Genomic DNA, 26502 nt, shown 5'->3' on the forward strand with positions numbered 1-26502 from the left:
GAATTATTGCCACTTGCAATCATGCTATTGAAAATAGATCTTTGTACTTAGCTCCCAAGCCCCAGCCCCAACTCTCCCCCATCCTCATGTGTTACTCTGAGAAAACAGTCTGATGAGAGCTTGATGTTAAAGAATTTTAGGGGATTTTTGGCCCACGTTGAGGGAAGAATTTAGACTCCCAATTCGTTGACTTTGTGGAACTGAATTGAACCAAAAGCTATGTGTTTGAGCATAACAGTGGTGCATTTGTTGAAGGTTATAGTTTCAATCAACTCCTTGACTGTAGCCTTATTGGAGTCCCTAACTTGAATTGGGAAGACAATGCCAGATGCCTGACCCACATAAATTATGAACTATTAAATATATGTTCTTTTAAATTGCTAAGTTTTGTGTTACATTTTCACCCATCAATAAATAAGCAATACAATCATATATGCATTATGTAGATGTCAAATAATATGTGGAAATAGAGCTGATTTTCCAGAGTTCTAAAATTACGTGATATATCATGACCCTACTCAAACTTCTATTTAATTCACACCATAAAAATATTATTGCCTGTTCCTGCCTTTGAGACATTTGGCTGTAGCAATGCTGGGGTTACCAACACACATGTAACCATTTCTGCTTTATGTGGGTGCTGGGTATCTGCCCTGGGTCCTCACATTCTCTAGTAAGCAATTTATGAACTAAGCTATCTTCACAGCATATACATGTATTCTCTTATTTGATAAGAATATGAGCATTGCTGTATGTTATCGTACAAGTTCATTCTTAAAATGTTACAAAACCAAAATTGTCATTTTTAGGAGGGGAATTTAATAAGTCTTGAAATCATCTGAGACTGTTATGTACTTCATTCTTTCTCTCACTGGGGCTCATGACAGAACTGTTACTCCCAATGTAACCAATTAGTTGTTTGGGATTTCTGGAAGAGGGTTCTTGCATGCCAATATGAAACATTATTTCCATCTTCTTAAAGTGACTGTAGAGATACATTTAGAATTGGCCTCCAATGACCTCTCTCTTTGAGCAATTGTAGTGTGCAGTGGCCTCAGTGCACAGTGGATATATGCAAACGTCAAATATAAAATGATTTGAAATAAAATGCTGATGTTTTGTGGTTTCAGTGTAGCATAGTGAGGTTTGACTTGACAGACATATCCAGAAAATCCAAGTATGGAAGCTCTTTATCCAAAACATGTTGCTTTTGGGGGTTGTTTTTTTTTTTAACACAGAAGGTAGAAAAAAAAATCAAAGCTAATTGGTCTTTCAAAATTACTTAATCTAAATTTACTTTCTCAAAGCTAGCAGGAGACTTAGTTGGATGGAAATTTGCATTCCTTCCACATTAAATGCTAATTTTATTTTCTCACTTATCCACTGCATGTGTATTAGTATTATTCATATTTTGGTTGAAATTTGGATAAGCTATAATTATGATAAACACTAAAATATATGCACTCTAAATTATAAAATATTACATATACAACTATTAGATTGAATACACATCATGGTAATTTTATTTTCACAGACAAGACATCACTGCATAGGACATGCTCTTTTATCACTTTATTATTTATGATCCATATCAGGTGTAACTCTCTACTGGTCATTACTCTTGAGTATCTGCAATCCACTTACATCACACATCTTCTAACACAGCAGACTCCTGCCTTCCCACCTGCAACTTCAGTTTCAGCCTTTTATCTTCTTTGAAGGAAGTTTTCTACTGTCTCATTTTTCTTATGAACTTGTTCAACACTGCAAATTCATTTTGGTTGACTATCCTCGGCTTTTGTACTCTCAGCTTTTGTACAATCCCATTTGTTCCTTTATATAAAGGCTACTCCGTGTCATTCTTTATTATCATTTAGAAAAAATATTCATATAATGTATATTTATGTGTGTTTGGGCATTTACACACAAGTGTATGAATGTGTCTGTAGAAATCAAGAGGGTGTTGGATCCCTCTTGATTGGAGTTATAAGAGGATATGAGGTGCTTCATGTGGGTATTAGAAATTGAGCTTGGGTCCTTAGGAAGAGCAGCAAACAGTCTTAACCACTGAGCCATTCTTTCAGCACCATTTGTTAGTCATTGATATTTTCATACATAAATATGTAATACATTTTGTTCATTTTTACAACCCTCATCTTCTTTCCCTTTGCATCTGATCCTTTTCTTGCCAACACGATCTTTTATGTATCATGTCTTGTGTATGTGAAAGTTGTTTACTAGAACATGGGTAACTTATCAGTTGGTTACACCACTGAATAATAAAGAATCCCTTTCCCACGGAACCATAAAATGTCAATAGTTCTTCATGGACAGTTATAAAATCATCAGCCCCTTAAATTCTAACCGTTCAATTTTTGTGTAGGTTATGATTAGGTAACTGAAGCTACAGCACCTTCATGAATATAATGGTCATGTTGTATCAAAGGACTTTTGAGGCATAACCTTCCATATGCTGTCTCTAATGGGATGCATCTGCCTTTCTGCTTTCTCTTCTGTGCTATTTGCTGAATCTTCACCCACTGTCCTGAGAAACTGGAATGCTCAGAGCAGCACTAACCTATGGATAATACAGTATCAGGTAGTCAGTCATGTTATACCATCCATGACTGATTTATTTTCCACAGATTCCATGCTCAATCCATCAGTCAATTGTATTCACTCTCTCTCTGAAGTTCATATGAGATCTTGTCATTTTCATATCATTTCCTTTGTTGCTTGATGGCTAGCAGTCTTTATCTCTTGTGTAAAGTTTGACTGCAGCTTAGTAAATGTTATCCCTCCGTTTGGGGCAGAGTTAGGTTGGTTAAAAATGAGTCAGCACATGTTAAAACCCACCCCTGTCTCCTATATGATTCACAATGAAGGTGTAAACTGCAGTGTCCTGTAATGCTACAGTAGATACGTTTGCACTTGCCATACCATTACTTTGATGGCTGGCTCCCCTTTTTATTCTGCTTTAATCTCAGGGGCTCCAAAAACATCAGCCAAACCCTTCCTTCAGAGCCCTACTAGTATTTTTTCTTTATTCTTTCTTGACTCTTCTTTCCTTAAAGCTGCATTAAAGCTTTACACATATATAAAACAACTTATATAAATATCAACTTTCATAATTTTTAATGTATGTGTGCCTATGTGGTTTCACAGATCCATGAATGCTAAAGGCAAGCCCTTTATCTCTGAGCTATATACCTAGCCCTTACCAATGTTATTTTTACACCATACTTATCATGTAATATTCTTATCTGTGTTTCTCCAAGCCCCCCAAAGATTCCTGTTAAATACTCTCCCCTAGGTTCCCTGTCACTGAGAAGCTGAGAACTTGGATAGAACTCTGGTGCTACAAAAAAGATAATGTCATGTGGATCTTTTTTCATGTCCTCACTTACCAGTGAGGAATGTGCATAGTATATAATTATAAAAGATATGTACTTTTTGGGTTCTTTGGAGGGTAATTTTTTAGTCAATGAGATAAATCCAGTTATTGTTGCCATTCTTCTGACTTCCTGGGCTGTTTCTCATCAGTTTTTTGCTTAAAGTCAGTGTTTTCTGCCCATTCTAAACCATAAGCTTTCAAAGCAACAGTACCTTGATATAAAACCCTTGTATTAGGACTCCTAAAGGCTCTGTTTGACAAAACACAGAGCCTTTACATTTCCGCCTGTTTGCTGCCCTTTTTATGCGCATCAAAGTGAGCTTTAAGTCACTCTAAGAAAACACATGAAGAACTATTCTCCAATGATTTCTAAGCTTTCCTTTCATTCTTCATAATGTTTATTGACTAGCATATGTTCTCTATCTCTATGAGTCTACAGGACAGTAAATTTGAGTTATCAGTAAACTAAACCAGACATTAATGGTAAAATTATTTTGACTCAGATTATAATAATTCTCACATACCTCTGATCTGCTATCATCATAAAACTCATTTATGAGGATTATAAAAATGGCTCTCTTGATGAATTATGCAGTGCTCCACTTATCAGTCACAGGGGGAAAAAAGCCATTTATAAGCATTTTATTCATTCCTTTCAATGAAAAATATTTTATTGAATCATATAGAAATTGAGTAGAAATCCAGTTGGTACACAATGCATGCACACATTTTATAATGTCCATATTTTCCTTAAGCTCTTTATGACCTAATCTTTACTGGATATTTTCTAAATGTTCTTCTAATTTTTTTTTCCAAAGAGACAGACTTTTGAAGAGTTGTTTTTAGTTTTTCCGCATCCTGTTATCACTTCTTCTAGGGAGAGTAGCTCAGTGACAAGAAGCATTACTGCACTGAGGCCTTAACTCAAAAAATGTCTCCCAGAGCACACTTGCCTTATGCTCCGTATAGTTGTTTTATTGAATAACTTCTACCATAGATATGCTATGGCACTCACAAATTATTCAATATGAATTTTCAGTTTTCTTGGCCAGAATTGAAGATTGGTCTAACATGAGTCCGCCTTTAGCAAGATTGAAACCAATTTTTCATCCTCCTAGGTAGAAAGAGGGTTGTCGTTAGATTTTAATATAGGGTTCAATACACAGAGCTGTTTCTGTCATCTCACAGAAATTACAGTCAATGCAGTGTTTCTATAGAAACCTTTGGGAAAGTATTTTGGCGCTTAGCGTGAATAACCTATATGCTACAAGGTTGAAAAAGAATGTTTCTTCTTTATGTATCAAGGAATACCCACTTTTGAAAACCATGATAGAAACAAATTTTTCATAAGTAAGAACTAATTTAAAATTGGTTAGGACATTAAATATATAATCAGTTAAATAATGATGGATGCTAATATTCACAATGCATTTATAGTAACTGGGACTAAACAAATCTAGTCTGTCTGCTGTAATTAGGTAATTTAATTTATATTGCTTTGTCTTTGACATGGAATATATTAAGTTATGGATAAAGGTTAAATCAACAAAAGAAACAACAACAAAAACTTTTTTAAAGTTTAAATATGTTGCCAAATAAATAAATAAATAAATAACCACAGCAAGTTTAAGGCCACCATGGGTTACATGAAAAATGGTCTAAGGGATAAAAATAAGGTGACACTCTCTAGAAGAAGCATAAGATATTTGACATCACAGACCATACATTCTGCTCAGACTGAGAGTAATGGGCCTTACAATGCAGGGAATTTACAACGGATTTCTTTTATGTATTCAATTGAAATGTATTAGCTGCATAAATGTGAAGAAAATACTCAAACCAGAGAAAGAAGCAAATGAAAAGATGAGATTAGTATACTGGTTTATAGTATCAAGAAAAGCTCCTATTTCAGTCTGTCAGACAAAAGAAACAACAAACAAAACCCTCAGAAGTTCTCTAGATTTGAGCATCTTGGGGTGTCTTCTCTTAATACTGGGTGAATATTACCCCAGAATGAACATTCCTCAGCTACCAAATTAAAACATAAACAGGACCCAAAGCACCAACTTGTATTCAAAGAATGTAATCACATGCCCCCAGTCAAGTTAAAGATTAGCAGGCAGGTACAGAATCACTGAAGCAGGGAAGGCATGGGCTACTCTAGCAAGAAAAGTAGGGAGGTGAGCTGCAAATCTTTACCTCTCCCTCATCTCCTTCCAAAACAAAAACAATCCCTGGTCTTCTCCGCAGCTCTTTAGCAGACCACCTGATGCAGCATTGCCAGAGCCCACAGGCATAGTTGAGCAGTACTTGGGTGGGGAGTGAAGATTAAATAATTAAAACAAATCACACCACACTCGGGATTCAGTTTGAAAGGGCTGTCAGTAATGACTGAAGCAGCTTGGGTTTATTCCAGGGTTCATTTTTCATAGGCAAAGCAAAAACAAGTCACATCAATACAAAAAGAAAAGGTTCCTGGAAACACCTAACTTCTTTTCAAAAACTACTTCCCTATAGCAGATATGCTCCTTTCCTAAAACTATTTCCCTTTAACAGTTATGGTCCAAGGTCACACAGATAAGCTTTAAGGAACTTGGTGAAACTTACTCTTTTCTCTGTCGATGTGAAGGACAAGGTGAAAACATAACAAAGCAGTTTAACAAGCAGCTCTTCACACAGCATCCCCTTTACTCACTTCTCTAAAAGATTACACACTTCCAAACAACTTCCTTCCTACAGTGTAGTGCTTTATCCTGGCATAGCCCCAACTCCAACAGTAATTCTCTGGGAACCTTCAGGCCACTCCATCCAGAAAGCAGGCAATTAACTGCAAGTCTTCACTTCTCTCTTTTCCCCAGGGCCAAGCACCTAGTCTCAGCCCCAGGTCTATAGTCACTTTTTGCACCCTCCTTCTCTTTTCTTGTTCTTGGTGGACAAAGCAGATCTTGGTGGGACACCTTTTTTTCCCTCTTCCAGTAGACCCTCTCAGCTGCCTCTCTGCCCCATTTTCATTCTTAAGTGTCAGTTCCCAATACCTAGTAACATTTTTACCTAGACCCTCAGTAACCAAAACTATTAGCAGCCCACCAGGTAACACACACACTAATACACACACACACACACACACACACACACACACACACTTCAAAGAACTGAAAACTAGGGCAGCATAAACCAAATAAGAAATCAGCCACCAAACAAAGACAAGGACAGATATCAGCACCTAGAATTCAATCTTCCCAAACCCAGATGTCTACATGGCAACATAAAAAACACAATATCAGCCAGGACAGTACATTTGCACTGGAACCCAAGATCCCTACCAGGCCCTAAGAACACAGCTAAAAGAAAAATAGCTTTAAATAGCCTTCATGAATGAATATGGCAGAGATCATCAAAAAGGAAATTAATAAATCCCTTTCAAAAATCTATAAAAAACAAACAAACAAAAAACAGTGGCAGGAAATAAATAAAACTAATCAAGCCATCTAAGTAGAAATAGAATTACAAAGAAAACCTAAGCTGAGGGAAATCTGGAAATGAAAAATTCAGGAACTTGAACAGGTACCTCAGAGGTAAAGCTCACCAACAGAATACAAATGATGAAAGACAGAATCTTAGCCATTGAAACCATGATAAAAGAAACAGATACCTTTGTCAAAGGTTCCCTAGTAATTTGAACAGAGACTGTCTCTGACATAAACTGATTGGCCTGCTCTTTGATCACCTCTCCCTCAGGGGGGTGCAGCCTTACCAGGCCACAGAGGAAGACAATTCAGCCACTCCTGATGAGACCTGATAGACTAGGATCAGATGGAAGTGGAGGAAGACCACCCTAAACAGTGGACTGGGGTGGGGCATGGGTAGAGAAGAGGGAGGGAGGGTGGGATTGAGAAGGGAAGAGGAAAGGAGGTACAGGTGGGATACAAAAGGAATAAACTGTAATTAATAAAAATAAAATATAATAATAAATTAAAATTTAAAATATGTTAAATCTAAAAAATCCTGGCACAAAACTTCCAGAAAATCTGGAACACTATGAAAATAATAAATCTAAAAATAATAGAAATACGGGGAGAGAAGAAACCCAGGTTAAAGATGCAGAAAATATTTTCAATAAAATCATAGAAGAAAAAGTTCATAATCTAAAGCAGGAGATGCCTATCAACATACAAAACACATAGAGAAAACCAAATAGACTAGACCAGAAAAGAGAGTCTCTTCTGCACATAATAATTAAATCACTGAATGTACAAAACAAGGAAAGAATATTAAAAGACAAAACAACATATAAGAGGTAGGCATAGTACAATAACACCAGATTTCTCAGCGGAGACTCTAAAAGCCAGAAGAGCCTCAACAAATGTGCTTCAGACACTAAGAGACAGCAGATGCCAGCCTAGATTATTGCATCCAGACAAAATTAAACTAAATAGATGGAAAAAATAATACCTTCCATGACAAAACTAAATTTAAGCAATTTCTGTCTACAAATTCTTCCCCACAGAAGGGGCTAGAAGGAAAATTCCAACCTTAAGAAGTTAGCTCCACCCAAGAAAACACAAAGAACAAATAATCTCAGTCACAGACAAGCAAAACATAAGAGCAGAAATGTGTATACATGCATCTGCAAACATTTCCCCACACAAGACCACAGATAGCAGGAGGCAACAAGCAATATCATTGATATTTCTCAATACCAGTGCTCTCAATAAAAATACAGCTAACAGGACAGATGCAAAAATGGAATCTATCCTTATACTGCATCTAAGAAAGACACCCAAACATCAAGGTTAGATGTTACCTCAGGATAAAAGAATTTTTTTAAAAAAAGGATATTCAAGCAAATGGACATTTAAACCTGAAACACACAGCTCTAAATGGGGTACCTCCATCAAACTCCTCCCCTCAGAGCTCAAGGAACCCCTCAGAAGAATAAGAGAAAGAGTGTAAGAGACAGAGCAGAGGGAGGACACCAGGAGAACAAGGCCTCTAAATCAGATGAGGAAAGGTTCTGATCCACAGGGACAGAAGCAGCAAATAGAGGGCCTGCACCTGTCTGTACCAGCAGCTTTACATGCTGACTTGGGATATGGTACATAAACGTTTAAAAAATATATTAAAATTTGTCAAATTTTATGACCATCTACAGATCCAAAGCTCAATGAAGCCTGCCAGAGCACACCTTCCTCTAATTTCTCCAAACCATGATAGATAGATCATCTCAAAAGGAGCCAGGAGCTGGATCTCTTGGAATGGGTGAATACTACCAGCTACTAGGGAGGCTGGGGCAAGGAGATCACAAATTCAAGGTCTGCTTGAATAATTTAGACTCTTTAAGCTCAGTATCTAAAAAGCAAGATTAGAACTAGGGATTAGTGGTAAAGTGCTAGTTTAGCACTTACAAGGCCCTAGTATCTCCAGTAAGACAAAAGAACAATGGGAGGTAGGCAGAGGGAGAGGGAGGGGGGAGAGACAGAAAAAGAGAGAGGGAGAGAAAAAGAGAAAAGGAGACAGACAGACACATAGACAGACATAGAGACAGAGACAAACAGACATAGAGATAGACAAGAAGGGCAGATGAATGAAAGATGAACAGACAGGAGGGAGGAAAGATGGGCAGAGAAAAAAATAAAGGAAAAGAACCTTATCACGAATTGGTATAACTAGTAAATGTTGAAGTTTTTTCCTTTGAAAGATTCTTTTTAGATGTTGAAATGTTTCAGATTTAAAGAAAATCTTTTCCTATAAGATTTTTTATTCAGAATATTAAAAGTGCTGACAGTATGAATAAATATGTAGCACAATAAAAATGAACGAAATCATTAAAAGGCATTACGTGAAGACAACAGGTGGAAGCAACGAAAATCGAGAAAAGATGCCCAACTTTGTTCTGCATCAGAGAATACAGAACAAAGTCACAATGACGTAACATCAAGAGTATATTCAAATATTTTCCCCAGACCTGGAGCAATGGTTCAGCATCTAAGAGTGCCTGTTGTTCTTGCAGTGGACCTGTGTTCAGTTCCCAGTACCCATGTCAGACAGCTCAGAAACACTGGTTAACCAGTTTTAGCAGATCTGACACCCTCTTGTGGCCTCCATGTGTGCTGCATTCAAATGCAAACACACACACACACACACACACACACACACAAACATGCACATAAATAAAAAAAAAACAGTAAAGCATCCCTCTCCAAAGTGAGAACTACTTGTAGCAAATATTGTGATCAGAAAACTTTCATACTTCACATTCAAACTGGAGAGAATCTAAAATTAAACCAGGGTTTTGTAATATGGTTTGGTTTAAGCTCTTTAAACTAGGGATTAGAACTAGGGATTAGTGGTAAAGTGCTAGTTTAGCACTTACAAGGCCCTAGTATCTCCAGTAAGACAAAAGAACAATGGGAGGTAGGCAGAGGGAGAGGGAGGGGGGAGAGACAGAAAAAGAGAGAAAATGTTTTTTAAACATAAAAAAGAATTCACTATTCTCTACTGCCTTTAAACATATACCTAAAGTGAAGACCATTCAGCTATGGTGGTTTTAACACTGGGCAAAGAAAGAGCATGATCTATATTTACAATTAATGAATATGTAGAGAAAAAAAATAATTAAAATAGATAGGCAACAGGTCAGTGGATACGAAGAGGTAGGGCTGAGAGTCAGTCATTCACTAGGGATGTGGTTTTAACACTGGGCAAAGAAAGAGCATGATCTATATTTACAATTAATGAATATGTAGAGAAAAAAATAAAATAATTAAAATAGATAAGCAACAGGTCAGTGGATACGAAGAGGTAGGGCTGAGAGTCAGTCATTCACTAGGGATGTATGAGAAGACATTGGCCTCAAAGGACATATTCAATGTAATCATGGCATTGATGGATTCATGGGTAAGTATACAGTGATATCACATTGCACATCTCAGAAAAATGAAGTTTAATTTCAGTTATACATCAATAAAGCCGTTGATCAGCATTGCTAGCATATTTCCTATAAAGTCTTCTTAACATCAAAATGTTATCTCATGAAAGCACTTTTGAAGGGTGCCAAAATACACATAAACACTAAATTCATTCTCTGCTACAGAGTTATCATATTCCCAATTCACTCTAATTTCATAAATGTGGATTTTAAACCATTGTGTACTGTAACTTTAGAAACACATTTCTTGTCAAATGGGAGTGCCATTTTTTTTTCCTTTTTAACAGTTGTTTTCTCTCAAATATTTTGTTTGTTTTGCTTCTTTGTTTTGTTTTTGTCTGTTAGTATCAATTCCTAGAGCAAGAAAATCTTATGCAGAATCCTGTGCCACAACAACTATTTTAGTCCTTAGATTCTCCCTGAACACATCTGTAACAGAGCATGGCAGCATCTGCAACTGAAGCCCTGTACACATTAAGTGTCTTCCTCCAGCTTTTGCAGAGAGAAAAATAGAATTGAATGTTTCACAACTTGGTTTTAATTGAGTCAAACAAGATGAAAATGGTTTCAAGGTGGAATTGCTGCTTTGGTTCTGAATCAGGGCCTAGTAATAAAATAGCTCTCTTGCTTACATGAATTGTATTTCTTCATCTGGAAATGTTTTAAGCCAATATTACTTGGAACGTTATTGAGTGTGCTCTCTCATTGCCCTCATGCCTGACATTATCCTCCTTAGAACAGAGAAAGAACAAAACGAATTCTCTTTTCCAACACATTGGCAATGTTCTAGCTCTGAAACCTGAGATCAAATGTTATCTTCTAATGAGTTGTCTCACTAGGGTAATGTATGTTATTCTTTCATTAAGATCATATGAGAACTGATACAGAAGCATATTTTATAATTTCTTCATCATATAAATCTCACAGGAAAATCACCAGACATGCCAGTAAAGTGGTTTCTAGATCAATGCTTCCATGTGCCCTAAGTTTTTGTCAGGACTCACAGTGAGGTTACTGTTTGCAAAGGTAATTTAGCTTCTTGAGTCAAAATTTTCCTGCCTGGGAGGGAAATGCAAGGAGCCAGACTTCAGTGAAAGAAGTCCTGCTCTACACTTCATTGTGTCTCCTATTGATCATATGTACAGTCTTTCTGCTGAGTATTAGATACTCTTCTGTGACACATAATTATTGATATTGATCACTTCAGTTGTATTACAAGATGAACTTGGCCTGCTGTCAAACAGATTCAACAGAATATAGTCACTAAAGGAAGCAAGAAATTCTTTTGCTGTGGACATTGGCCAGAGTTGAGAAGTACAGGGCAGAGACGGTGGCTCTCTAATCTTCAGAATTTGTCTCTTTCTAGAAAAAAAAAAGTTGGTATTCATTATTGCTAGAAAATAGAAGATGAAAGAAGAAAATAAGTGCTATGAGGCACCATCTGCCATCTTCATCAGACCAGCTGTGTCTGCTTACAAAGGATCATAGCTGGGTCTTCTGGACCATGGGACTTCCCTAATGGAAGGAAGGAATTTACAGGTCACTGAACCCTCACCTGAGTACTTTACACTCCTTTCTGCCAGTTATGCCATACTTCCACGAGGCACTGAGGTCTCATGGAGGGGGTAGAGTAAGTAGACATTGGAAGACTAAAGGAAAGAATATGGGGAGTTATCATCCATGCAGGGTAAAGACTTTTCCATAAGCTTGCTTTGAGGTCACCCATATTCCTGTCTGGAACCAAGTCTCCCATGCTTTATAAGTAAGTCTATTAAACTCATTGCTTCTCCAAGGTAAACTGTAGTATAATATAGACTTTATTTTGTTATTATACCTTACAAGCAATAAGGAAGGTTGTAGTTGCTTCACTGAAATTAAAATAAACTCTATCCTGCATATGGTTTTGTATTCTAAAATATGTTTAAAGTGAATCTATAGGAGAAAGTCTGGCTCATATTTATTGAAGCCCCAATACACTGCTATAAGAAAGAAAGAAAGAAAGAAAGAAAGAAAGAAAGAAAGAAAGAAAGAGAGAGAGAGAAAAGTAAGAAAGAAAGAAAATAGAAAAAGGAAGGAGTATCTTTGCTAAAGACTTTGAGTATTTTTGGTTATAAAAGTTTTAGTCTGAGAGGGGGGCGGAGCCAAGATGGCGACTAGCACACACAGTTTCTGAGCAGTGGGATACCTGATCTTCTAAGTTGGAGAATGGAAGGACCCCCAACCCAGGAAAACCACAACGAGGCTTTCTGAACACCAGAGAACATCGCAGGAGGTGAAAACTTTGGCCTCCGGTCATCCGGAGACTTGCTTGGGGAGGGAGAGAAAAGATCCTTTGTTCTTGCTGCACTCCCTTCCCCCAGACCTCCTTCCTCCTCGGCACAGCGGCACAGCGGACTCATCTTTCTCAGCGCAGACCTAACTGCCTGGGGTATACAACCGCTGAGACGGAGCCCCAACCACTTTAGCGGCAGACAAAAGCCAGCAGTACGTACCCCGGAGTCCCAGATTCGCGCAACGGCTGCACCATCCTCCCAGGGCGCGAATCTGCTAGACACCATACTAGCTCCGCAGGATCGCCATCACTGACGGTACGACCCGCCCAATCCCACAGTGACAGAGAATACGCTATATACTCACCGAAACGAGGCAGAAACGTCATACAACCTGGACACACCAGGCACTGGGCCTCCCAAGCTTGGAGAGCACAACGAAGAGATCCCAGGACTTCCCAGAAAGCATTGGGACTAGCAAGCCAGTCTCCAGTTACAGCAGGACGTGGCAGCAGAGCAGTACTGAACTGGCGGGGCACCACAGCCCTCCAGTTTAAGACTAACCAGGGCCAAAGCAGAGAACAGAGAGCCTGATTACACCATCCCTGCTGAAGTGACCACCCTGAAATCTCCAGCTGCAGCAAGACCTCAGAACCTGACAGTGACAGCAGCACAGAACAGGTGGAACACATCAAAGAAGCAGGGCCAAACCAGAGAGCAGAGAGCCCCGGATACCACGATCTCGGCCAAGAGACCTGCCTGTAAGTGAGTGCACCCTTGAGAATCTGCAGTTCCCCAGATCCTGGGTCCTTCTAAATCAGAAGCCAGGCATCGAACCCCCCTCCCACCCACATACCCACTTTGGGAAACAGAGGGGCACTAGGGACATTGAAGTTCCTGCCCTGTGGGCCTGATTGAGGAGCTAAGACAGTTAATACCAGAAATTGTGCTGCGATCATCATTAGCGCCTGCGACATATACAGTACAGAGCCCCTCCCACACACTCAAGGGTTCAACATTAGCCATCACTCTGTCCCTCGAGAAACTCATCCACGCACACTTACACACACAGACACACACGCGCGCGTGCGCACACACATGCTTGCATTTGCCCCGTTTGCGCCTGCGTACTTTCCTCCCACAGGTACAGCTAGTCCTCAGCACACGCTGAGAGTGCTCAGCTTCCTGAAGAACTCTCCAGACACCAGAGAGAGACAGCACCAGTCTGATCTGCAGAATCCAAAAACAAACAGGGAAGGTTTCAGATAAGCCAATGGCCAGAGGTAGGCGAAAGAACACTTCCAACATAAATCAGGACATCATGACTTCACCAGCAAACCCCAAAATCGATGGATACACCAATTCAGCAGAAGCACAGGAAAATGATTTTAAAGCCATGATTGCCCAATTATTTGAGGCTCATAAGGAGGAAATGAACAAGTCTTTGAAAGAGATGGCCAGTCAATTGGAGGCAAAGAAAGAAGAAATAGACAATATCCTTAAAGAAACACAGGCAAACATAGCCAAACAAATAGATACACAAGTAGAGGAAAAATTAGTGGCATATAAGAAGGAAATGAAAAAAGAAATAGAGGCCATCGTAGAGAGACAGGAATCCAAATTCAAACACATGAAAGAAATGGTGCAAGGCATGAAAACAGAATTAGAATCAATAAAGAAAACACAAAATGAGAAAACCCTTGAGCTGGAGAACTTGGAGAAAAGATCAGGAACCACAAAAGTAAGCATCACCAACAGAATACAAGAGATGGAAGAGAGAATCTCTGGAGCTGAAGACACACTTGCAGAAATGGATACTTCTCTCAAAGAAAAAGTAAAATCAGAAAAGTTCCAATCACAAAATATCCAAGAAATCAAGGATGCTATGAAAAGACAAAACCTAAGAATAATAGGAATTCACGAAAAAGAAGACTCCAGACTCCAAGGTCCAGAAAATATTTTCAAGAAAATCATAGAAGAAAATTTTCCCAACTTAAAGAAAGAGATGTCCATAAATATACAAGAGGCCTACAGAACTCCAAATAGACTAGACCAGAAAAGAAACACATCACGTCACATCATAGTCAAAACACTAAATCTACAGAACAAACAAAAGATATTAAAAGCAGCAAGGGAAAAAGGCCAAGTAACATATGAAGGTAGACCTATCAGAATCACACCGGACTTCTCATCAGAAACTATGAAAGCCAGAAGGGCCTGGGCAAGTATCATGGAGACTCTAAGAGATCACAAATGTCAACCCAGACTACTATACCCTGCAAAGCTTTCAATCAACATAGATGGAGAAAACAAAATATTCCATGACAAAACTAAATTTATACAATATCTACACAGCAAACCATCCCTACAGAAGATACTAGAAGGAAAACTCCAATCCAATGAAAACAAATTCACCCAAGAAAACAGGGCATACAGATAATGTCCCAACAAAAATGAAAAGAAAACAAGCAATGAATCAGGGTTAGATCATCGACTCCATTACAAAAGGAACTAACATGCATTGGTCACTATTATCAATCAATATCAATGGACTCAATTCACCAATAAAAAGACACAGGCTAACAGAATGGTTAAGGAAACAGGATCCAACATTCTGTTGCATCCAAGAAACACACCTATGCAACAAAGACAAACACTACCTCAGAGTAAAGGGCTGGAAAACTGTTTTTCAAGCAAACGGTTCCAGAAAACAAGCTGGAGTAGCCATCCTAATATCTAATAAAATAGACTTTCAACCCAAGTTAATCAAAAAAGATAAGGAGGGCCACTATATTCTCATCAAAGGAAAAATCCACTAAGAGGACATCACAAACTTGAATATCTATGCCCCAAATACAAGAGCACCGACATTCGTAAATGAAACATTATTAAAGCTTAAAACATACATTGATCCTAATACCTTAATAGTGGGAGACTTCAACACTCCACTCTCACCAAGGGACAGATCAACTAGACAGACACCAAATAGGGAAATAAAAGCACTCACAGAATCCCTAAATCAAATGGACCTAATAGACATCTACAGATCATTTCACCCAAACTCAAAAGAGTACACCTTCTTTTCAGCACCGCATGGAACCTTTTCCAAAATAGACCATATAGTGGGCCACAAAGCAAGCCTCAACAGATACAAAAGGATAGAAATAATCCCTTGTATACTATCTGACCACCATGGACTAAAGCTCGACCTCAACAGCAACAGAAACAACAAAAAGCCGACACGCACATGGAAACTGAACAACTTACTACTCAATGACAGCTGGGTTAAGGAAGAAATAAAGAAAGAAATTAAAGACTTCCTAGAATTCAATGAAAAGGAAGGCACAACATACCCAAATTTATGGGACACACTGAAAGCAGTGCTCAGAGGAAAATTTATAGCACTAAGTGCCTGCAAGAAGAAATTCGTAACATCACATACAAACAACTTAATGGCCCAACTGAAAACCCTAGAACAAAAAGAAGCAGATACACCCAAAAGGAGCAGACGGCTGGAAATAATCAAACTAAGGGCTGAAATCAATCAACTAGAAACAAATAAAACTATCCAAAGAATCAATGAAACAAAAAGCTGGTTCTTTGAGAAAATCAACAAGATAGACAAACCCTTAGCCAAACTAACTAAAAAGCAGAGAGAAACTATCCAGATCAGCAAAATCAGAAATGAAAATGGGGACATAACCACAGACATTGAGGAAATCCAAACAATTATTAGGTCATACTACAAAAGCCTATATGCCACAACATTTGAGAATCTAAATGAAATGGATAATTTTCTTGAAAGATTCCATCTACCAAAACTAAGTCAAGATCAGGTAGAAAGACTGAATAGCCCTATATCTCCCAAGGAAATCGAAGCAGTCATTAACAGTCTCCCCTCCAAAAAAAGCCCTGGACCAGATGGCTTCAGCGCATAATTCTACAAGACCTTCAAAGAAGTGCTAACTCCAATTCTCCTCAAGCTATTCCACAAAATAGAAACAGAAGGAACACTACCAAACTCATTCTATGAAGCCACAGTCACCTTAATACCTAAACCACACAAAGACCCAACAAAAAAAGAGAACTTTAGGCCTATCTCTCTTATGAACATTGACGCAAAAATACTCAATAAAATACTTGCAAACCGAATCCAAGAACACATCAAAGATATCATCCACCATGACCAAGTAGGCTTCATCCCTGGCATGCAAGGGTGGTTCAACATACGGAAATCCATCAATGTAATCCACTACATAAACAAACTGAAGGAGAAAAACCACATGATCATCTCCTTAGACGCCGAAAAAGCATTTGACAAAGTCCAACACCCATTCATGTTTAAAGTCTTGGAGAGATCAGGGATACAAGGCACATACCTAAACATAGTAAAGGCAATATATAGCAAGCCTATAGCTAACATCAAACTCAATGGAGAGAAACTTAAATCAATCCCACTGAAATCAGGGACAAGACAAGGCTGTCCATTGTCCCCATATCTCTTCAACATAGTACTTGAAGTCCTAGCCAGAGCAATAAGACAACTAAAGGAGATCAAGGGGATACAAATCGGAAAGGAAGAGGTCAAAGTGTCACTATTTGCAGATGATATGATAGTATACATGAGCGACCCCAAAAATTCAACCAGAGAACTCCTTCAGCTGATAAACACCTTCAGCAAAGTGGCAGGATACAAAATCAACTCAAAAAAATCAGAAGCCCTCCTATATACCAAAGACAAAAAGGCTGAGAAAGAAATTAGGGAAACAACACCCTTCACAATAGCCACTAATAACATAAAGTACCTTGGTGTGACCCTAACCAAGCAAGTGAAAGACCTGTTTGAGAAAAACTTCAAGTCTCTGAAGAAAGAAATTGAAGAAGATATCAGAAGATGGAAAGATCTCCCGTGCTCATGGATTGGTAGGATTAACATTGTGAAAATGGCCATACTGCCAAAAGCAATCTACAGATTCAATGCAATTCCCATCAAAATACCATCTCAATTCTTTACAGACCTTGAAAAAAAGATTCTCAGCTTCATATGGAGAAACAAAAAACCCAGAATCTCCAAAACGATCCTGTACAACAACAGATCATCTGGAGGTATCTCCATTCCTGATCTCAAGCTGTACTACAGGGCAACAGTAATAAAAACTGCATGGTACTGGCATAGAAACAGAAAGGAGGATCAATGGAACCGCATAGAAGACCCAGAAATAAATCCACACACCTATGAATACTCGATATTCGACAAAGGAGCCAATTCCATTCAATGGAAAAAAGACAGCATCTTCAACAAATGGTGCTGGACCAACTGGATGTCTACATGCAGAAAAATGAAAATAGATCCATATTTATCACCCTGCACAAAACTAAAGTCAAAGTGGATCAAGGACCTCAACATAAAACCAGATACCCTAAATCAATTGGAAAAAAAAGTGGGGAACAGCCTAGAACTCATTGGCACAGGAGACAACTTCCTGAACAGAACACCAACAGCACAGGCTCTAAGAGCAACAATCAATAAATGGGACCTCATGAAACTGAAAAGTTTCTGTAAAGCAAAGGATACCGTCATCAAAACAAAACGACTGCCTACTGATTGGGAAAGAATCCTCACTAACCCTTTATCTGACAGAGGACTAATATCCAGTATATACAAAGAACTAAAGAAGCTGAAAAGCAGCAAACCAAGTAATCCAATTAAAAAATGGGGAACAGAGCTAAACAGAGAATTCTCGACAGAGGAATATCGAATGGCAGAAAAACACTTAAAGAAATGCTCATCCTCATTAGCCATCAGGGAAATGCAAATCAAAACGACCCTGAGATATCACCTTACACCCATCAGAATGGCCAAGATGAAAAACTCAAGCGATAACACATGCTGGAGAGGTTGTGGAGAAAGGGGAACCCTGCTCCACTGCTGGTGGGAATGTAAACTGGTACAACCACTCTGGAAAGCTATCTGGCGTTTTCTAAGACAAATAGGAATAGTGCTTCCTACAGACCCAGCTATACCACTGCTAGGTATATACCCAAAGTTTGTTCAAGTACACAAAAAGGACACTTGCTCAACCATGTTTATAGCAGCTCTATTTGTAATAGCCAGAACCTGGAAACAACCCAGATGTCCATCAACGGTGGAATGGGTACAGAAATTGTGGTATTTTTATACAATGGAATACTACTCAGCAATCAAAAAGGAGGAAATCATGAAATTTGCAGGCAAATGGTGGGATCTAGAAAAGATCATTCTGAGTGAAATATCCCAGAAGGAGAAAGACAAACATGGGATATACTCACTTATATAGACCTATAAGATATGATAAACATAATGAAATCTATACACCTAAAAAAGATAATCAATTGAGCGGACATGGGGTAAGATGATCAATCCTCATTTAGAAAGACAGATGGGATGTGCATTGAACGTATGACAGGAGTCTACTGAGCGCATCTGAAAGACTCTAACTAGCAGTGTTTTCAAAGCAAAGACTCATGACCAAACCTTTGGCAGAGTACAGGGAATCATAAGAAAGAAGGGGAGTTAGTCTGATGGGGAAAGGATAGGAGCTCCACAAGGACCAAATATATCTGGGCACAGGGTCTTTTCTGAGACTGACATTCAACCAAGGACCATGTATGGACATAACCTAGAACCTCCACTCAGATGTAGCCTGTGGTAGCTCAGTAACCAATTGGTTTCCCAAAGTGAGGGGAACAGGGACTATTTCTAACAGGAACTCGATGACTGGCTCTTTGGTCTCCCCACCCCCGAAGGGAAGAGCAGTCCTGTTAGGCCACAGAGGAGGGCTTTGCAGCCAGTCCTGAAGATACCTGATAAAACAGGATCAGATGAATGGGGAGGAGGTCCCCCCCATCAGTGGACTTGGAAAGGGGCACGGTGGAGATGAGGGAGGGAGGGAGGGAGGGACTGGGAGGGAATGAGGGATCGGGACACGGCTGGGATACAGAGTTAATAAAATGTAACTGATAAAAATAAAATAAAATAAAAAAAAAAAGTTTTAGTCTGAGACAGAATAGTATACTATAACTGTTATTTCTAAAATGAAGACAAAGTTGCTTTACATTCTTGCTTACATTTCTGCTAGTATTGTAGTTATAGAGCACATGTGATTTTTCTTATAAAATTAAAATTAATTTTTAGTCATACAAATATACAATAAGTGTGATTATCATGTTTAAATTGACCCTATACATCTCTTAAATAAGAAAAAAGGTAAAATCTAAATAAAGTTGAAATTTCTTTTGTATCTTTAGTCCACCCACCAGACAACTACTATGAGTACATGTACCTTTGTAATATGTACTAATGCATGACTTTTTACATGATATCCTATACATACATACATAAATATACACACATATCTGCATACATATCTGCAACTTCTTTCAACGATGATGTTGTGTCGTGAGATTTCTCCCAGTGTTGCATACAAGTCTAACTCACTGCATTTATTCATTCCTCTATTGAATGACAATGATATGTTTTTATTTCACAAATGCTTTATTACATATCTTGTCTTTTGCATGCACCTCCTCATAGATGCCTGTACAATAATTTCAGAGCAGTACATTCCTCAAAAATGGAATTATCATACTGGAGGGTTCATATCACTAAATATTCATTGATAGTTTTCTAATCAGTATTTTCAACCACAGTGGATGACAGCCAAAGTTATTATATAATATATTTTGATAACTCAGATCTCTTTTCTATCAATAGGGGGTGTTAATGATACTATATTGTTCTTTTAATTAGAGTTATTTGAAAATGCTGGTAGTGCTATATTGTCATTCTGTGTTTCTTCTTATTTCTCTAAAAATTATCCATTTCATAATATTATTCAGGTATGTTGTGATCTGAATTTATAGTCTCTTACAATATTAGAAGCAAATTTTATCAGTTTGCATTATAAATTTTCTTATAATATTTGTCACACAAAATTATATCTTCGACACATTTTGATGATATAAATTTTTTCTCTATATTTTATGTAATTAAAAAAAATAAACTTTTACTTCAGCATTGTCTGGGAGTCTGAGGAAGGAAGACTGCAGTTTAAGACAAGTTTGCAACTAGCCAGGTTCTGTATCAAAAGAAGAGGAGGCAGAAGAAGAGGATGGACAGTACTAGAGGAAAAGGAAGCAGTATGGGGAGGGATATTTTCCTGTTTCATTGTTGTCAAGAGGTTCATTCTTTTAAAACTTTGAAAATTAGTGTTAGTTATGTTAGGCCCAGGGGGACCCTAATTTTCAGGGAGGGATGAAGAGAACTCAGGAAGCCGGATTAATGCAATTGCAAGAGGTTTATTTGAGCCATCGCAAGATGTGGCTGCCCCCCACCTCCTCCCCCCAAAAAACAACAACAACAACAACAACAAAAAAAAAAGCAGAGAGGAACAGCAAGAGAGAAAGAAGGCTGAGGTTTTTAAAAGAAGGAGCTTGGGAATTGCAGAGGTTGCAAGCTTGGCGAACTGGATTGGGTACAGTAGTTGACTTTCAAAATGATTGGTTCATTTTAGGCGCCAAGTTCATCTGGTCCTGCCCGATGTGGGTGGGGGAGCTGTCTGGACCTGTTACTAGACAACGTTATCTCCGTACTGTAGATCTGGACACTCCTCCACAGCAGGAGGAGTCCTTTTCCATTCTTTTGCAATGGGGTGGAGTCTTGTTTCAATTCACTTGCTCTTCCTCCTACTTTCTGGAAAAATGCTGGGAGAACTTAGTTTAACATGGGGTACAGAATTTATAAAGAAACCTGTAAAGCTAGCCTGTTTCTTTAAGTTATTGAGAGCTTTATTCCATTTTATTTATTTATCTATCTATCTATCTATTTATTTATTGGTCTGAGGTGTGAAAAAGTGATCCAATTTTATTTTGATATATGGAGTGCCAATTCTTATTTTTTTATTTTTTTTATCAGTTACATTTTATTAACTCTGTATCCCAGCCTTGTCCGATCCCTCATTCCCTCCCAGTCCGTCCCTTCCTCCCTCATCTCCACCGTGCCCCTTTCCAAGTCCACGGATAGGGGGCACCTCCTCCCCATTCATCTGATCCTGTTTTATCAGGTATCTTCAGGACTGGCTGCAAAGCCCTCCTCTGTGGCCTAACAGGACTGCTCCTCCCTTCGGGGGTGGGGAGACCAAAGAGCCAGTCATTGAGTTCCTGTTAGGAATAGTCCCTGTTCCCCTCACTTTGGGAAACCAATTGGTTACTGAGCTACCACAGGCTACATCTGAGTGGAGGTTCTAGGTTATATCTATACATGGTCCTTGGTTGAATGTCAGTCTCAGAAAAGACCCTGTGCCCAGATATATTTGGTCCTTGTGGAGCTCCTATCCTTTCCCCATCAGACTAACTCCTCTTCTTTCTTATGATTCCCTGTACTCTGCCAAAGGTTTGGTCATGAGTCTTTGCTTTGAAAACACTGCTAGTTAGAGTCTTTCAGATGCGCTCAGTAGACTCCTGTCATACGTTCAATGCACATCCCCTCTGTCTTTCTAAACGAGGATTGATCATCTTACCCCATGTCCGCTGAATTGATTATCTTTTTTAGGTGTATAGATTTCATTATGTTTATCATATCTTATAGGTCTATATAAGTGAGTATATCCCATGTTTGTCTTTCTCCTTCTGGGATATTTCACTCAGAATGATCTTTTCTAGATCCCACCATTTGCCTGCAAATTTCATGATTTCCTCCTTTTTGATTGCTGAGTAGTATTCCATTGTATAAAAATACCACAATTTCTGTACCCATTCCACCGTTGATGGACATCTGGGTTGTTTCCAGGTTCTGGCTATTACAAATAGAGCTGCTATAAACATGGTTGAGCAAGTGTCCTTTTTGTGTACTTGAACAAACTTTGGGTATATACCTAGCAGTGGTATAGCTGGGTCTGGAGGAAGCACTATTCCTATTTGTCTTAGGAAGCGCCAGATAGCTTTCCAGAGTGGTTGTACCAGTTTACATTCCCATCAGCAGTGGAGGAGGGTTCCCCTTTCTCCACAACCTCTCCAGCATGTGTTATCGCTTGAGTTTTTCATCTTGGCCATTCTGATGGGTGTAAGGTGATATCTCAGGGTCGTTTTGATTTGCATTTCCCTGATGGCTAATGAGGATGAGCATATCTTTAAGTGTTTTTCTGCCATTCGATATTCCTCTGTCGAGAATTCTCTGTTTAGCTCTGTTCCCCATTTTTTAATTCGATTACTTGGATTGCTGCTTTTCAGCTTCTTTAGTTCTTTGTATATACTGGATATTAGTCCTCTGTCAGATAAAGGGTTAGTGAAGATTCTTTCCCAATCTGTAGGCAGTCATTTTGTTTTGATGACGGTATCCTTTGCTTTACAGAAACTTTTCAGTTTCATGTGGTCCCATTTATTGATTGTTGCTCTTAGAGCCTGTGCTGTTGGTGTTCTGTTCAGGAAGTTGTCTCCTGTGCCAATGAGTTCTAGGCTGTTCCCCACTTTTTTTTCCAATTGATTTAAGGTATCTGGTTTTATGTTGAGGTCCTTGATCCACTTTGACTTTAGTTTTGTGCAGGGTGATAAATATGGATCTATTTTCATTTTTCTGCATGTAGACATCCAGTTGGTCCAGCACCATTTGTTGAAGATGCTGTCTTTTTTCCATTGAATGGAATTGGCTCCTTTGTCGAATATCGAGTATTCATAGGTGTGTGGATTTATTTCTGGGTCTTCTATGCTGTTCCATTGATCCTCCTTTCTGTTTCTATGCCAATACCATGCTGTTTTTATTACTGTTGCCCTGTAGTACAGCTTGAGATCAGGAATGGAGATACCTCCAGATGATCTGTTGTCGTACAGGATTGTTTTGGAGATTCTGGGTTTTTTATTTCTCCATATGAAGCTGAGAATCTTTTTTTCAAGGTCTGTAAAGAATTGAGTTGGTATTTTGATGGGAATTGCATTGAATCTGTAGATTGCTTTTGGCAGGATGGCCATTTTCACAATGTTAATCCTACCAATCCATGAGCACGGGAGATCTTTCCATCTTCTGATATCTTCTTCGATTTCTTTCTTCAGAGACTTGAAGTTTTTCTCAAACAGGTCTTTCACTTGCTTGGTTAGAGTCACACCAAGGTACTTTATGTTATTAGTGGCTATTGTGAAGGGTGTTGTTTCCCTAATTTCTTTCTCAGCCTTTTTGTCTTTGGTATATAGGAGGGCTTCTGATTTTTTTGAGTTGATTTTATATCCTGCCACTTTGCTGAAGGTGTTTATCAGCTGAAGGAGTTCTCTGGTTGAATTTTTGGGGTCGCTCATGTATACTATCATATCATCTGCAAATAGTGACACTTTGACCTCTTCCTTTCCGATTTGTATCCCCTTGATCTCCTTTAGTTGTCTTATTGCTCTGGCTAGGACTTCAAGTACTATGTTGAAGAGATATGGGGACAATGGAAAGCCTTGTCTTGTCCCTGATTTCAGTGGGATTGATTTAAGTTTCTCTCCATTGAGTTTGATGTTAGCTATAGGCTTGCTGTATATTGCCTTTACTATCTTTAGGTATGTGCCTTGTATCCCTGATCTCTCCAAGACTTTAAACATGAATGGGTGTTGGACTTTGTCAAATGCTTTTTCGGCATCTAAGGAGATGATCATGTGGTTTTTCTCCTTCAGTTTGTTTATGTAGTGGATTACATTGATGGATTTCGGTATGTTGAACCACCCTTGCATGCCTGGGATGAAGCCTACTTGGTCATGGTGGATGATATCTTTGATGTGTTCTTGGATTCGGTTTGCAAGTATTTTATTGAGTATTTTTTGTGTCAATGTTCATAAGAGAGATAGGCCTGAAGTTCTCTTTTTTTTTGGGTCTTTGTGTGGTTTAGGTATTAAGGTGACTGTGGCTTCATAGAATGAGTTTGGTAGTGTTCCTTCTGTTTCTATTTTGTGGAATAGCTTGAGGAGAATTGGAGTTAGCACTTCTTTGAAGGTCTTGTAGAATTCTGTGCTGAAGTCATCTGGTCCAGGGCTTTTTTTGGAGGGGAGACTGTTAATGACTGCTTCGATTTCCTTGGGAGATATAGGGCTATTCAGTCTTTCTACCTGATCTTGACTTAGTTTTGGTAGATGGAATCTTTCAAGAAAATTATCCATTTCATTTAGATTCTCAAATGTTGTGGCATATAGGCTTTTGTAGTATGACCTAATAATTGTTTGGATTTCCTCAATGTCTGTGGTTATGTCCCCATTTTCATTTCTGATTTTGCTGATCTGGATAGTTTCTCTCTGCTTTTTAGTTAGTTTGGCTAAGGGTTTGTCTATCTTGTTGATTTTCTCAAAGAACCAGCTTTTTGTTTCATTGATTCTTTGGATAGATTTATTTGTTTCTAGTTGATTGATTTCAGCCCTTAGTTTGATTATTTCCAGCCGTCTGCTCCTCTTGGGTGTATCTGCTTCTTTTTGTTCTAGGGTTTTCAGTTGGGCCATTAAGTTGTTTGTATGTGATGTTACGAATTTCTTCTTGCAGGCACTTAGTGCTATAAATTTTCCTCTGAGCACTGCTTTCAATGTGTCCCATAAATTTGGGTATGTTGTGCCTTCCTTTTCATTGAATTCTAGGAAGTCTTTAATTTCTTTCTTTATTTCTTCCTTAACCCAGCTGTCATTGAGTAGTAAGTTGTTCAGTTTCCATGTGCGTGTCGGCTTTTTGCTGTTTCTGTTGTTGTTGAGGTCGAGCTTTAGTCCATGGTGGTCAGATAGTATACAAGGGATTATTTCTATCCTTTTGTATCTGTTGAGGCTTGCTTTGTGGCCCACTATATGGTCTATTTTGGAAAAGGTTCCATGCGGTGCTGAAAAGAAGGTGTACTCTTTTGAGTTTGGGTGAAATGATCTGTAGATGTCTATTAGGTCCATTTGATTTAGGGATTCTGTGAGTGCTTTTATTTCCCTATTTGGTGTCTGTCTAGTTGATCTGTCCCTTGGTGAGAGTGGAGTGTTGAAGTCTCCCACTATTAAGGTATTAGGATCAATGTATGATTTAAGCTTTAATAATGTTTCATTTACGAATGTCGGTGCTCTTGTATTTGGGGCATAGATATTCAAGATTGTGATGTCCTCTTGGTGGATTTTTCCTTTGATGAGAATATAGTGGCCCTCCTTATCTTTTTTGATTAACTTGGGTTGAAAGTCTATTTTATTAGATATTAGGATGGCTACTCCAGCTTGTTTTCTGGAACCATTTGCTTGAAAAACACATTTCCAGCCCTTTACTCTGAGGTAGTGTTTGTCTTTGTTGCATAGGTGTGTTTCTTGGATGCAACAGAATGTTGGATCCTGTTTCCTTAACCATTCTGTTAGCCTGTGTCTTTTTATTGGTGAGTTGAGTCCATTGATATTGATAGATAATAGTGACCAATGCATGTTAGTTCCTTTTGTAATGGAGTCGATGATCTAACCCTGTTTCATTGCTTGTTTTCTTTTCATTTTTGTTGGGACATTATCTGTATGCCCTGTTTTCTTGGGTGAATTTGTTTTCATTGGATTGGAGTTTTCCTTCTAGTATCTTCTGTAGGGATGGTTTGCTGTGTAGATATTTTGTAAATTTAGTTTTGTCATGGAATATTTTGTTTTCTCCATCTATGTTGATTGAAAGCTTTGCAGGGTATAGTAGTCTGGGTTGACATTTGTGATCTCTTAGAGTCTCCATGATACTTGCCCAGGCCCTTCTGGCTTTCACAGTTTCTGATGGGAAGTCCGGTGTGATTCTGATAGGTCTACCTTCATATGTTACTTGGCCTTTTTCCCTTGCTGCTTTTAATATCTTTTGTTTGTTCTGTAGATTTAGTGTTTTGACTATGATGTGACGTGATGTGTTTCTTTTCTGGTCTAGTCTATTTGGAGTT

This window comes from Meriones unguiculatus, chromosome 2 (genome assembly GCF_030254825.1).
Source record: "Meriones unguiculatus strain TT.TT164.6M chromosome 2, Bangor_MerUng_6.1, whole genome shotgun sequence".
NCBI classification, from domain to species: domain Eukaryota; kingdom Metazoa; phylum Chordata; class Mammalia; order Rodentia; family Muridae; genus Meriones; species Meriones unguiculatus.